This window comes from Artibeus jamaicensis, unplaced genomic scaffold, assembly GCF_021234435.1.
Source record: "Artibeus jamaicensis isolate MK-2021 breed Jamaican fruit bat unplaced genomic scaffold, CSHL_Jam_final contig_240, whole genome shotgun sequence".
NCBI lineage: Eukaryota > Metazoa > Chordata > Mammalia > Chiroptera > Phyllostomidae > Artibeus > Artibeus jamaicensis.
The window spans coordinates 6,758,733-6,772,173 of record NW_026521506.1 but is presented as its reverse complement, the minus strand read 5'-3'; positions in this window follow the sequence as shown (position 1 = coordinate 6,772,173).

Genomic DNA, 13,441 nt, shown 5'->3' with positions numbered 1-13,441 from the left:
TGATATCACATTTGGAATAAAAATATAGAAATGGAAAAACTCATCACAGTCACCAAGTAAGAGGGTTCAATATAGTAACAATCTAACTGCCCTAGTCTTGACATTGACATTAATGTGAGGAAGAGTGCAGGAGGACAGGGGCGCTATTTCTTTATGTATGAATTCATTACACATTTATGCTCTAGTTTCTGGTGTATACTTAAAATGTCTAACATGAACCAAGGATGGAGCACCCTAAGCTAGCTGGAAATTTTGCAGAAAAACAGAAACTCAAGTATTTTATAATAATATTTGGTATACAGTAAGTCCTCACTTCATGTTGTCAATAGGTTCTGGACTTGAAGAGACATGACACATAATGAACTCAGTTTTACCATAGGCTAACTGATATAAACAATAATTAAATTCCTATGACATATCATCATTGTTATGACAAAATGATGTTGAATGAGGCAACATTATTTGAGAACCTGATGTATAGTTCTTATATGCAATTACTATATCTATTATTTCTTATTTCATAAGTAAATTTAAGAAATGCATAATTCTTTTGAGTAATATATGTATTTTTATGATTATATTCTAAGATCAAGAATATTGCTTGGGGTTTAGAGCTATAATCCCAGCTTCAACATTTACTAAATTAATTATCCTCAACAAGTCATTTGAGTTTCTGAACTTCAGTATTCTTATTTGTTAAAGCAGAATGTGTTTGTGATAACCAATGTAAATAATGACCATGATATTGCTATGTGAACAAAAAATGTTAGGAAAATAAGAGGAATAATATGAGTGAGAGACATCTTTCTGAGACCATGAGATGTTCCATATATATGGTCACTTATTCTTCTAGCTGTAGCAATGCTCAGATGGGACAAAAAATAGCAAAGGAAGAGAGTCAGAATATAAATATACCATAGGCAGAGAGAGATACTTAAAAATTCCTTCACAATAACCCACACAAACATTGCTTGAGAACTTAATATGGAAAGATCAGTATATGTAGGGTTCTGCAGAGTTTATTAGAGTGAGTTCCTTTGGAGGTTGTGATTCTAACACACTTAAAGGGTGATGAAAACAATAATAAAAATGAGGGGAAAAACCTTAAATCTAAATAGTAGATAACAGTAAGTAGAGAGAAAATATATAAGAAATTATACTGCAAGGGAATAACAGTGAAAATGTATTGAGCACATAGTATAGGCTAGGAACTCAGCTACATTGTTATCTTCTTGGTCTCTCTTATATACTTATCTGCATACTTACAGACAAATTTTTTTTAGGATTCAACCAATAGCAGTGTCTTTAAGCCATCTCTTCTTTTATTTAATTTGTAGGTCTTTTAAGGACTTTTTTCTTTGTCGTCTAATCTGGGTTTGTGGTAGGCAGTTACACATGATCAGAACAAGGACTATGGGCCAGGTACAGAAAGTCACCAGGGCAAAAAGCCCCAGGTGCATAGCAACTTGTAAAACTGGGAAAACATGGACATTGACCCAGGATGACCTTTCCTCCCCTAGCATATTCCTGGTCATTCAGTTCTCACCCTCCCTTGACCTTTAGCCCTTGGCTTCTTGCTAGTCATGTGGCTTCTGCTAATCGGTTAAACCTGATTAAAAGAAGAATGAATAAGGGACCAGAAAATAGTCCCTAAACATTTGCCCCCAAGACAATGAGGTTCCAGCCCATATCAAATACATGGAGGTCTCAGTTGTGTTTCTGCTCCAGGCATAGAAAAGCCGCAAAACCAGAAAAGTGATGCCATGACTGACATCAGGAACAGCTTCATTGACTAATGAGCCCCTGTCCTGGCACTGACCAATCAGCGGAGACCAAGACCTTGAATGAAAAACCTGGAAAGCTGATCAGTACTGTATTGGGATCCTCCTCAAGACCTCTAGATAAATACTCTCAAGATGGAGGACTCAGTACAGCTCACTCTATGGAGTGCTTCTCCTTTCTTCACCCCTTTCCTCCAACACATTTCCCTGAGAGTGTTTTCTTTGCCTATCTCCTCCTAAGCTCCAAGGGCCCTTGTTTTGCCTCTGTAACACATTTCCTGAGCCTATTTTTCTACCTCTGTGACTTCATAAATAATTTTTCTCTTACAGTATGAGTCTTAGCTCTAAATCTTTTCTCAGCCAGACCTCAAATATGAGGTTGCTGAACCAAGGTCCAGTCCAACTCTACTGGTATAACAACTGGGGCCATTTCACCAACAACAGATACAGATATCAAGTATATAACCACTAAATAGATAATAAATTGGGTTATCAGAGACCTTACCAACTGAAACTCTCACATACAAGTGAATGGAGAAAAAGTAAAAGCATCAGAAAAGGTCATAAAATTGATGTAAGTAAGCATCCAAGTGTCATTGTTTATAGAGAGAAATAATGTAATATTGTAGGTGGATGAAAGGAAGATTTTACAGATACATGGTTAGGATCTCACATCTATTCTTTTCTTCAAAAATATTTAAAGAGGGCATAACAACACTAGACACAATGATTTTAAAATGCTTTATAGTTGTAAAGTGATATTGGAGGGACTTGATGGAAGGCCTCTCACTTGAAGGGTTTCAGATACTAAGACTCACTTAAAAATCTAGACCTGACTTAAATCTAAGAGCTGTGGCCCAAGAAAATACTCCTAAAAATTACATGTTAGATACATGTCAAGATGTGTTGAACATCTATTACTATGTATTTTATTTTATTTATTTTAAAGATTTTTAAAGATTGTTTTCATTTATTTTTAGAGAGGGAAAGGGAAGGAGAATGAGAGGGTGAGAAACATCAATCTGTGGTTGCCTCTTTTGCGCCCTCTATTGGGGACCTGGCATGCAACTCAGGCATGTGCCCTAACTGGGAATAAAACTGGCAACCTTTTGTTTCACAGGTTGGCTCTCAATCCATTAAGCCACACTGGTCAGGACTATCATTATATATTTTAAAGTATTATCCTATACAGCCTTTGGTAATATTAAAAACTTGAGAATTTTCATAACTGTATTGTCTTCCTATATCCTCCCTGGGGAAGGAGCTATTTAACTGCACAATAGTATCGGTAGCATTTTTCTGAACATTTTAAAGGGGAGAAATAAGGATTTTGAAAATAGCATCCTTGTCCTGACTAGAAGCTAAATAAATCATAGTAAGTAGATAATCATAGAATAAATATCAAGTTGGAGTGATTTTAAATAGGAACTAGGACACAATATTGAGTGAATTCTAGTATGTCATATAGTATATTGAGTACTTTACCTATATTATCTCATTTGATTCTTAGAGTAACTCTGTATGTATATACTACTCCACCATCCATAATACAGATGAAACTGAAGCTTGGGTTAAGTCACCTATCCAAGAACATACGTTTTTTTAGTGACTAGACTGGGGTTTGTACCAGGGTCTAGTATGATGTCGAAGACTATGTTTTATCTACTACATTTCCTGCTGAAACTGTACAAAAGCAGTGTTGTTACAATGCATATGGGAGTGCTACATTCACCTCAAAAGGATGCCAACATTCCCTCACTCCAGGCTGTTTGCTTTATGATACCTTCCCACAAGGCTATATAGGAAGAGCAAGCAAATTACCATATGTAAGAAATCTAAACCCCCCTCTCTGTGTAAGGTTTTAATCAGAGACAGCTTATGGTTTTTACTGGGATGGTGTCTTTCTTAAGAACAGTAATAAGAAATTTTCAGTGATAGAGGGGTCACCCATCCACTTGGGCCAACTAAAAGCAGAGAGTTTTATGGGAGGCACAATAGGAAGATTTCTCAAAGGAACACTTCTGAAGCTAAAAGTCCAGTGCTTACTTTTGCAACTCAAAATTGTTTAGGAGCTTTCTATATCACTGATATTCAACTAGCTTAAAAATCTCACTTTAGTGAGTAAAGCATTAAAAAACCTGCTGGATTATTCTGGAAAGCTTTATATTAACAAACGGTGGGTAGGCTCTTCATATCAATCATATTGTTACCTTAAGACCAGGATGCATTCATGTTGAACTCAAAAATAAATCCCCTTTGATGTCATATTTCTTTTTTATGTAGTTTCTATTTTTTATAAATAATACATGACCATGGCTTTAAAAGTCAAAGAAAGAAAAACAGTAGTCGACATCCTCACCCCATCTCTAACCTCAAGTATCATTCTCCAGGCTAATAGATTTCAACTCTTTTAGATGTTGATTTTGATATTTATCTTACTATTTCTAAATAGCATGCTTACACTTGCATTTCTTAATTTTTAGTTTTAGATATTATCTCTTTTTTTTTACATTTTATTTATTTATCTTTAGAGGGGAAGGGAAGGAGAGAGGGAGAGAAACATCAATGTATGGTTGCCTTTTGTGCGTCCCCTGCTGGGAAATGGCCTGCAGGGAACCGGCCTGCAACCCAGGCATGTGCCCTGACTAGGAATCGAACCGCGATCGTGTGGTTCGCAGGCCCGCGCTCAATCCACTGAGCTACACCAGCCAGGGCTAGATATTATCTCTTGATTTCTTAGTTTGGTATATGAAGAATTCTCTTAACCATCAACTTACAATCACCTTAACCATCAACTTTACACTTGTTTGATGCTTTACCTGGATATAATTTTTTAGGTTGGAAATGATTTTCTCTTTGAATTTTGAAAATATTTCTCCAATTTTATCTACCTTTCAGTGTACCTGTTGAGAACATTTATTCTTCTTTCAAACCATTTGTATGTTTCTTTCCTTCTTTATTTTTTTGTTTGTCCCTTTTTTTCCCCTCTAGGGAAGCTTTTAGGATTTTCTCATTGCTTTAGTTTTCTGAAATTTCACAATATGTCTTGGTGTAAGTTTTCTTTCATTCATTATATTTGGTCAGCACTTTCATTGTGAAACTTCATGTCCTACACTTATGAGAAGTTACATTTTAATATTTCATTGATAACTTACACCCCTGTGATTACTTTTCAGGCATTCATGGAAATTCAATTGTGATAAAGTAGGACCTCCTGAACTGAACTGTTTTCCTACCCTTTCTGTTGTTTCCAGGGTCTGATATGTTCTGCACTTTCTGTGCAGTTCTTTCAACTTTTTCTTCCAACAATTCTTTTGATTTTTTTTTTTTTTGGTGTTCTATGCATCATGATGGTGATGATGATGACATCCTGCTCTGACGCCTGTACTGACTCTGTCTCCTTCATTTATTTGGTCTATTTTTTTTTAATTTTACAAGTTTTCATTTTAGAATTTTGTTTTATATTTAGAATTGAGGCACTGAAAGGCTGATTGCTATCTCTGCATTTTCATTATCTTTCCTGAGTCAGTGAAACAGCCCAGGCAGAAATCTATCCACTAATTTCTTTCCTGGGATTTTAATATTGGTTGCCAGTACTCAAGAAGTTGAGAGAGAGAATGGGCTAAGCAGATCCCCACATAATATCCTGGGTTCCATTGTGGCACCTTCACTTTAAGCTGTACTAATGACCCACAAGTTCGGATCTAGAGATCTAAGTGTTCTTTACACAGATTATCATGTACTTTTTTGGTTTTTTTCTCTGGTGATTTTATTGTATTTTTTCCATTACCATTTATCACCCTTATCCCATCTTTCTCCTCCTTCCCACCCACCTTCCCCCAGATATCCCCACACTGTTGTCCATGGCCATGAGTCCTTTTCCTTTTTGCTCAATCTCTCCATCCCCTAAAATCCCTCCCCACTAGCTGTCATCCTGTTCTCTATCTATAAGTCTGCCTATATTTTCCTTATAGTTCAGCTTGTTCATTAAATTCCACATATGAGTGTCATCATAAAGTGCTTGTCTTTCTCTGACTGGCTGCTTAACTTATCATAATGTTCTCCAGGTCAACCCATGCTAATGCAAAAGGTAAAATTTTCTTCTTTTTTACAGCTGAGTAGTATCCCATTGTGTAAATATACCATACTGTTTTATCCATGCTTCTCATCCCTTTGGCTAAGATCAAGTGTTGTTTTCTTTTTAACCCTACCCACATCCAGATCTTCAGAGTTGTAATTTCTGACCCTTTTTAGCCTCTGAGCACAAAAATCTACTCTTTTCATTGTTACCCTCTAATATGTTCCTTCACTCTTCTCAGGCACTTAAAGTTCAGCTTTCTAAGGTCTATCTGTTACTACTCTCTCATGTTATTTTCATCTCTCCTTTAAGTTTTCCTTTACCATTTTCTTTAATCTTATTATTTTTTATCTCATTTTCATTTACTTAATAGATTGAATCCACCATACTTAATCAAAAGTCAGTCTTAACTTTATTATCCCATTGGGAAGAGCAAGTATTGTCCCTTAGTTTATATTTTTTAAAAAGAATAAATGTAAATCTTAGAAAGTGTAAAACATATATTGGAATGACTTCATTTCTGCCAGACCTTTTTTATTATATAAATTACAAATTTTTGATTCTTAATTTTTAAATTGCTTGGTTATTTGACACTGAGTATTATTTTACATTAGTTTCTGTTATAAAGCATAGTGATTAAACAATTATATACTTTACAAAGTGTTCCCTCTGGTAATTTCAGTACCCACCTGGCACTATACATAGTTATTATAATATTATTGACTATATTCCCTATGTTGTACTTTACATCCCCATGACTATTCTGTAATTGCCAATCTGTACTTCCTAAGCCCTTCAACTTTTTCACTCAGTTCCCCAACCTTCCTCCTGTCTGGCAATCACCCTTCTGTGCTCTGTGTCTATGAGTCTATTTCTATTTTGCTTGCTTTTTTATTTTGTCCTTTACAGTCCACATATAAGTGAAATCGTATGGTATTTGTCTTTTCTCTGTGTGAATAATTTTACTTATCATAATACCCTCTAGTTCTACACATGTTGTCACAAATAGTAAGATTTCATTTTTATGGCCAAGTAATATTCCATTGTATATATATTTACTGCCACTTTTTAATCTACTCGTCTATTGATGGGCACTTTGCTTGCTTCCATATCTTGGCTATTATAAACAATGCGGCAATGAACATAAAGGGTGCCCATATCTTTTTGAATTGATGTTTGAATTTCTTTGAATAAGTACCCAGAAGTAAAACTGCTGGGTTATAAGGTAGCTCCATTTTACTTTTTTATTTTTGAGGAACCTCCATACTGGTTTTCATAATGGCTGCACTAATTTGCAATCCCATCAACAGTGCATAAGTGTTCCTTTTCTCCACAGCCTTGCCAGCACTTTTTGCTTGTTGATTTATTAATGTTTGCCATTCTGACAGGTGTGAAGTGGTATCTCATTATGGCTTTAATTTGCATATCCCTGATGATTAGTGATGTTGAACATCTTTTCATCTTCCAGACTTTTAATTTTTTTTTTGCCTAACTAAAAGAATCTATGTCTCTGTAATGTCAGGGTTGGTTGCACTTTCTTTTCACATTTCCCAACAGTAAGACTACCAGAGAAAGTCTTGCTGGCTCATCTGATGTGGTTCTAGAACCTGTAAGAAGCAGGTACAATGCAGAACAACACATGTTCTGTTTTTAACATCCTTCACAGTTATAGAATAAGATTAGATGTGCTTGATTGAAGTACCCGGACCTAGAGAGTTTCAGATATTAAGACTCGGCTGGTAATTTCACTATGATAAATTATATCTTAGGACAAAGGAATTTAGAAATCACTATGCATTGGCATTTATTCCAAGCACTATTCTGTACAAGAGATTTCAAATCTTTCCTCTAGAAATAGAGGAGCACACAAGTGGCAATAGAGGCTCCTGTCTGTCAGATTGTAAATCTTTTTTCTGTAAGACATTTACTCTATACCTCAGCAAAAAACTATCTGTACCCAATCCTGTTAGAAGCCTGTGTACATAACTGGAAAAGAAACCATAAATGCATTTGGCATTCTTGTTGAGAAGATTGCACATTCAAGATCTACTTTTTGAGGCAGATCAAATACTTGCCTTTCATCAGTAGCACAGAGATTCTATTATACAGCTTTGTGAAAGATAAGGAAATCACAAGGGCATTAATAAAACCCATGGACTTTAGTGTAGCATAAGCAGGGAAGCAATGCAGAGAGATTTTTCAGAATAGAATATTTTATGCCTAAGGCTATTCTCTTAGGTTCAAACAGAAAAATACTTCTGGAGTATGTCAAAAGATGCAAATGGTAGTTACCAAATACACACACACAGACACACAAATATATATATATATATATATATATATATATATATATATATATATAATGCATATATATGTATGTCTGTGTGTGCATGTGTATATCTATCTCTCTCTATATATCTATATATATATATATCTATAGAGAGATATAGAGAGAGAGATAGATACACACACATATATGTTAAATAGCACAAGTGAATGAATATGCACAAGGAAAGCCCATCAACTACTAAAAAGGTTTTTTTAGGGGGAGGTGTTTTTTTTTTTTTCAGTTTGGTGTAAGTATTGAACTATTTTGGCCCCTGGCCCTACCTCTGTTTGCGAACACATTTGGCCTAAAATGGGAGGACAGAGGAATAGATAAATTCCTTTTTGAAAATCAACAGTAGGTCCAAGAAGGCTTTGGTTGGAATAAATATTGACATCTACAGAGGGAATGAACTGCAGGACATTGTTTGATAATATCTCGGCTTTTCTTGTTTAACATTTATTGAGATTGGGCAATGTGCTGGCAGCTATGCAGAATGTGAGTACAACATGGTTTCTTTCTCCAAGAGTGCAGCACAATACTATTCCTGGTTAGTTAAGAAGAACTTGATGTGAACATTGTTTGTATGCCTTTGCTTGCTGAATTCAAGGAGCCCGTACTTAAAAGGTAACAAGTAGATAAGCATCTATTGTGTTCTTATTGTGATCATGGGATGCAAGAAAAGAAAAACTTAGTCTTATTAAGGAAATGGGACTGGTTCATATGAAACTATAAGAGACCAATGCATTAAATAAAATATAGTAGAAAATCAATTGCTAGATTGTAGGAGGATTATAATATTAAACTAATTTTAAAGAAAGTTTCAGAAGGGAGGGGTTACTGTGAGCTGTAATATTTAAGACAGAAGAGTCATGGTGGAAATAAAAATAGATTGATCTTCTAATACATAACCAATCACAAAATTCTGTTAAATTTTAGAATTTAGAGAATGGTACTATACCCAAAATATATTAAATAAAAAATAAGGTTTTCAAAGAATAAATTTACTGTGCTCTCATTTCTATAGAAGTAAAGAAATAATATCTGGGAAGAATATATTCCAAAATGTTAATGATGATTACAACTAGAGGAACGGTAATAAGAAACTGTAACTTTTCAAATCATATTATTTCCATATCATTTATTTTTTTAGACATCCAGGACTTACTTTTGGAATTAGATGAAAAAGGAGGTCATATTAGAACTGGTAACTCACTTCTCCCATAATGTCAAGCATATATATAGTCAAGTATATAGTTTTTCCTGGCTACATGCTGAAACCCGGAATTTCTGGATTAGGCTTATATCATTAAAAATAGAAAAAGAGAGACTTCTGGCCAAGATGGAGATATAGAGGGATACACTCTGCTTCCTCATACAACCAAAAGAAGGATAACAACAAATTTAAAAACAAAAAATTAACCAGAACTGCCAGAAAATACAACTGTATGGAATTCCAACAACCAAGGAGTTAAAGAAGAAACATTCATTTAGACCAGTAGGAGGGACAGAGATGGGTGGCAGGGGTGAGACGATGCATGGCAAGGTGGCAGCTGGAGGACTGGGGCAGGTAAGATGACAACTGGCAGAGTGGGCGCCTTGTTTATGGATAAACCAGGAGGAAAATCTGGGGAGTAATGCAGACCACACAACCCAAGGTTCATGTATGGGGAAATAAAGCCTCAAAACCTCTGACTGAAAAAACCTATGGGGGTTGTGGCAGTGGGAGAAACTCCCAGCCTCACAGGAGAGGTTGTTGGAGAGACCCATGGGGTCCTAGAATGTACACAAAACCACCTAGCTGGGAATCAGGACCAGAAGGGCCCAATTTGCTTTCAGGTAGCAGGGAAAGTGACTGAAAGATGGCAGAGAGCAGAGAAAGTGGCACTGTTCCCTCTTGGACCCTTCCCCCCCATACAGTGCCACAACACAGAGACATGAGTTGTGGTGCTCTGACAAATACCTAAGGATCCACCCCTTATAATGTAACAAGTGCACTGAGACAAAAAAAATATGTCCCAAATGAAAGAATAGATCAAAGCTTCAGAAGAAATACAACTAAGCAATACAGAGATAGCCAATCTATCAGATGCAGAGTTCAAAACACTGGTAATCAGGATACTCACAGAAATGGTTGAGTATGGTCACCAAAGAGAGGAAAAAGTGAAGGCTATGAAAAGTGAAATAAAGGGAAATGTACGGGAAACCAACAAGCAGGGAAGGAAACTGGGACTCAAACCAACTGTTTGGAACAGAAGGAAGAAATAAACATTCAATAAGAACAGAATGAAGGCACAAGAATGAAAAAAAATAGAAGAGGCTTAGGAACCTCCAGGATACGTTAAATGTTCCAACATCCAAATCATAGGAATGGCAGAGGAAGGCAAAGAGGAAGAGCAAGGAGAAGAGGAAGAGTAAGAAATTAAAAACTTAGTTCAAAATATAATGAAGGATAACTTCCCCAATCTGGTGTAGGAAATAGACTTCTAGGAAGTCCAGGAAGCTCAGACAGTCCCAAAGTAGTTGGACCTAAGGAAGCACACACCAAGGCACACCATAATTAACTTATCCAAGATTAAAGAGAAGGAGAGAATCTTAAAAGCAGCAAGAGGAAATGAGAGAGAGAGTTACCTACAAAGAGTTCCCATAAGACTATCAGCTGATTTCTCCAAAGAAACTTTGCATGCAAGAAGGGGCTACAAAGAAGTATTCCAAGTCATCAAAGGCAAGGACCTACCTCCAAGGTTACTCAATCCAGCAAAGCCATCATTTAGAACACAAGGGCAGAGAAAGTGCTTCCCAGATAAGGTCATGTTAAAGGAGTTCATCATCACCAAGCCCTTAGTATATAAAATGTTAAAGGGACTTACCTAAGATATAGAAAAAGATCAAAACTATGAATATTAAAATGACAACAAGCTGAAAACTGTCAACAACTGAACCTAAAAAACAACCAACCTAAGCAAACAACTAGAACAAGAGCAGAATCACAGAAATGGAGATCACATGGAGGGTTATCCGTAGGGAGAGGGAGGGAAAACAAGAAGGAAGAAGGGTTCAGGGAATAAGCAGCATAAATGGTAGGTACAAAATAGACAGGGGGAGGTTAAGTATAGTATAGGAAATGGAGAAGCGAAACAATTTATATGTATGACCCATGGTCATAAACTAAGGTGGGGGAATGATGGTAGAAGGGGGTTTATAAGGCAGAGGGGAAGAGATGGGAGAAGAAATGGTACAACTGTAATAGCATAATCAATAAAATATATTTTTAAAAATTGAGGTTAAAATAAATCATTAAAATAATAATAAATAAGAATTTTTTAAATGTAGAAAAAGATATAACTATGAATGCAGCAGACATTGAAAATTAGAGAATTTATCCTAATAATTTTTAAAACATAGGTGAAATAGAAGAAATAAAATTACTAAAAATGATGGAAGAAATAAATAAAACATCTTATTTGTCTTATGTGGGGGGCGACTTCTCTGCAAGTCCTCCTGGTGCCATGGACACATGTGAATGAGTAAATATGGCAGAGACAAGATGAGATCTGTTTAGGAGAGGAGGAGTGGGCTGTGGCCAGTTTCTCAGGGGAGACAAAGGCCAGCAGTGGCCAGTTTCTCCAAGGAGAAAAAGGCCCCGAGCACCTTCCTCCATAGCCTTTTATTGGGTTGTAATACACAGGAATACAGGGTGGCAAGGATCTAACAGTAGATAACATATCAAAGAAATCTGAGGGTTTCAGAGTCTGAGTCAGTGTCTGTCAGGAAGAGAGTTTCAGAAACTTTGGGAGACATACCAATTTCCTCTCAGACCCTTATCATATGAATGAAAGCACTCTTAGCAGAGCAGATTTCACAGGTTTATCAGGAAGTCTTTGTGATGCCAGATTTTTTTCCAGGACATGCTCTAGCAAGGTAAGGAGCTGCACCTCTCCCCATTAGGTTTTCAGGCTTAAGGGGATTAGAGCCAGGAAGTGCTTCTCACAGAGAACATGGGGACTTGGGCTTTGACAAAGCTGGGGGTGAGAGTCCATTGCTCTTTGTTGCAGCCCCCCCAGTCCTTCCATGAAGGCCTCCCAAGTGATCCAGTCTGGCTTCGGTTGCCCCCTGCTGTGAGGGGTCTTACCTGTCTTTGACTTCTGACCAAGCTCTGGGGGCAAGGAGAAGAACTGAGGCAGCATTTGCTACCAGATACAAGCTTTGTCTCCTGTGGCTCACATTCCAAAGGTCGTCCCTCGCCCTTAGCCACAAGGGGTAGAGATACAATTCCTAAAATCAGGCAGAGTGGTCTACAACAGTCTTATACAATTATTCATGGAGTAGATTCAATATTTTAAAGTCTTAACACACCAAAAGTAGTAAACCCAAGATGTTTTATGAGTATCTTCTATCAAACATTCAAGAAACTGAATATCCTAATCTTAAAGGAATAAAAAGAGGAACTACTCCAAAACAATTTTATAAAAGCAGTATAACTTTTATACTAAAACAAGAAAAGAAGATGAGGAAAGAAAGAGTATAGGACTCATATTATCATTAAAGCAAAAATTGCAACAAAGTTATTAATGCATGAATTTCAGACATGTGTAAATAAGTCAAACCCTTACAGCCTAGTTGGATTTATTTCAAGAATTATAGCTTTTTTAAAAGATTTTATTTATTTATTTTTAGGGAAAGGAGGGAGGAAGAGAGAGAGACAGACATCAATGCACAAGAGAAACATTAGTGTGTGGTTGTCTCTCACATAACCCCAACTAGAGGCCTGGCCTACAACCCAGGCATGCGCCCTGACTGGGAATCAAACCAGCAACCTTTTGGTTTGCAGGCCAGTGCTCAATCCACTGAGCCACACCAACCAGGGCTGATTTTTCCTTTTCAATACAAAAATTACTTTAAGATGACGACACTGGTACCCTTCAAGAATAAAAAAACTTCTACTTTTTAAGTTCATCAATTACCTTCTAGTTTACCTGTTTATGTGCCAGCTTTTCTCACTTGACTGTGAGCAACTTAAGAATAGATCTTTCCCTGGCTGGTGTAGCTCAGTGGATTGAGCACAGGCCTGCAAACCAAAAGGTTGCTGGTTCAATTCCCAGTCAGGGCACATACTTGTCTGTCTCTCTTTCTTCTTTCCTCCTCCTGTTTCTAAAAATAAATAAATAAAATCTTTAAAAAAGAGAATAGATCTTGTCTTATTCATGTTCATATAACTACTGCCTAACACAGTGCCTAATGGTAATAGGCAATCAA